This window comes from Chlamydotis macqueenii, chromosome 1 (genome assembly GCF_036417535.1).
Source record: "Chlamydotis macqueenii isolate bChlMac1 chromosome 1, bChlMac1.mat, whole genome shotgun sequence".
Lineage (NCBI taxonomy): Eukaryota > Metazoa > Chordata > Aves > Otidiformes > Otididae > Chlamydotis > Chlamydotis macqueenii.
The window spans coordinates 154,063,984-154,066,355 of NC_141556.1; the positions used below are offsets into that span (position 1 = coordinate 154,063,984).

The following is a 2,372-nucleotide window of genomic DNA, read 5'->3' on the forward strand; positions in this document are numbered from 1 at the left end:
TTCCTAGCCCTGTGTTCTCCCTGAGGCTCTAGAATGGCATCCAGCTCACAAGCTGAAGAAACACACCCTTACAGCCACAGCCATAATCGCATCTGGAGGAGAAATGTTCCCCTGATGTGTTGTAATCTACTTCATAAGTGAATGATAGTGCATAGAAGATGAGCAGGGGGCAGAGGTGTAGGTCAATACACCTAAAGCTGCAAAGGCACCCAGGTGACCTCCTGTGCAGAATGTTTTCATGCAAAGAATACATTACACTCATTGTGCAATACCAGTAATTGTTAAATGTTGATCCGCAGAGCAATAGCTGCAGAGGGACTAGAGTGAACTTTTGCCTGTGATCTGGCTGCTCTCAAAGTGAAAGAATCGTTGAGACTTACGAGTATCACCCACCGATAGACCATGATCCCCTTGAAGACGGTCAGAGAAATTATTCTGTTAACTTACGCATGAGTAAAATGTTTAAAAGTACATGTTTATTCCTTCTGGTAAACACAGTTTGACAACATACCCTTGGGATGCTCCTGAGGATCAAATCTGGGATGCAGCCAAGCAGCTGGAAGAGCACTATGCAGGATAACAGCCATGATCAAACAGAGAGGAAAAAAGTGTTCATTGCATGTTGTGAGACACTTCTTCATAAGCAGCAGCTGCAGAGGGGACAGCGTGACCTTCTCGGTAGGATCTGGCAGCTCTCAAAGTAAGTGAAAAGTCACCCATGTGTATCCTCCGAAGGTCCATATTAAGATCCTACTGAGAATCTGCAAAGCCATCACCTGCATCCACATCTGCAACAGAAGGCAGGAGAGAACATAGCTCCTGTGCTATGTTCCAATCTACCTCTTCAGCAGGGTCTTCAGGTCTTCTACCTTCTTCAAAGTCTCCTGCATAAATAGCTTCGGTCCCTCTCTCTGCTATGTGGTGACCGGCTTGCTCCCTTGAGCATCATTGCCACCTTGTTACAGCTCAAGCTCCTGGCCACAAAATAGAGGGTTGGAAGAGAACACACAATTAAGGCTCCAGGCTGTGAAACAAGGGAAGTAGAAACATGCAGTGCTACTCTTGGAGATGATAAACAATAGATGACTAGAGGCCCTAATTACCAATGTTTTTAATATTTTATTTTCATGCAGGTTTTGTCAGCCAATAAACGCACAAACAATTGTAGCACTGTTTAGGTCAGTCAACTCTCAGCAGGGTTTCTTGCTCATGTGTTGTAGCAAGCCATTCACTTGGTCTAACATTCTCCTTAAAAGGATTTCCAGTGAATGGCATTTGCCCCCAAATTCTTGTAATCGCTCACAGTGACCCATATTTGTTCAGCTACACTAACAAAAGTGTGTCCACTCTCCAAAAGAAGCTTCATAAAATATTTGGTGATGTCCTGGTCAGCAATATCCAGCCTCGAGTCAGCATGGGGTAAACAGTATCCTTCATATATGGGGACAGTGTGGGTAACACCATCCCTGCTGTTCCTGACTATTCCAGTAATATAGGCCAATGGATAGAGTGTCAGAGTTGCCTGGACTGCAAAATACATAGCCGGCACCATGAAGCCTTCAAACGTGATCTCCATAATTTTTTTTTTCCGATTCTGCAGAAGATTGAGAGGGGGTTCAGTCAGCAGCACTGGCCTTTCACTGGCTTTGATTCTCATCTCATGCTTATAGACGTCTCCAGATCTTTTCCATATCATCCCAGGACGTAACTATGCCATGGTCAATTGGATAATTCAAAGACAGGACCTCTCTTTTGGACTGCACTTCTTCTCCAATGTAGCATTCTTTTTGTCCAGCTCCTAGCATTGTAGCTTTGACTTTTTGAGCGACCAACAATTACTATAAAAACAGACCTTGGGCCACTGTCACCTGCAATACTTGCTTTGAATAACCCAGACCCATTCTCAAAGATTACAGCTGGGATATCCAAAACGTTGGGGTTAAACATTCTTTGCAGAGTTGATGGCTTCCCAGAGTGGCTCCCTGACACTGTTTGCCTGTTCCCCTTTTACAAGCTGGTCACCATTGCTAGGGACGTATTTTCCGGGTTGTACAGCTTGCTGATAGCAACATGTCTGCCCCTAACTACCTCACAATGGCCAGTGATACAATAATACCTTTTCCCAGCAAGGTACCTGATGCCAGGCACTTCCCTGGATGTGGCCAGTGTAGCCATGACTCCAGCCAGAGGACTATCAGTTCACTGAATCTGATCCACAGGTCATGGCCAATAAGTAATATGGCAAAAATTAAATTTTTCACATGTGCCTCTGGCTTAGCTAAGACTCTACAAATATTTACAAGAGTTGGTAAAGATTAGGACAATTTTCCTTCTCTGTAAGCATTAATTGAATTACCAGTTTGCTTTCCTGT

At 44.2% G+C, this 2,372-nt stretch overlaps 1 pseudogene; it reads right to left on the reverse strand.

The window, feature by feature from the left end:
• Positions 1-1,249: 1,249 nt before the first annotated feature.
• LOC104482714 (actin, cytoplasmic 1 pseudogene) lies at positions 1,250-1,947 on the reverse strand (annotated as a pseudogene).
• Between the last annotated feature and the right edge of the window lie 425 nt (positions 1,948-2,372).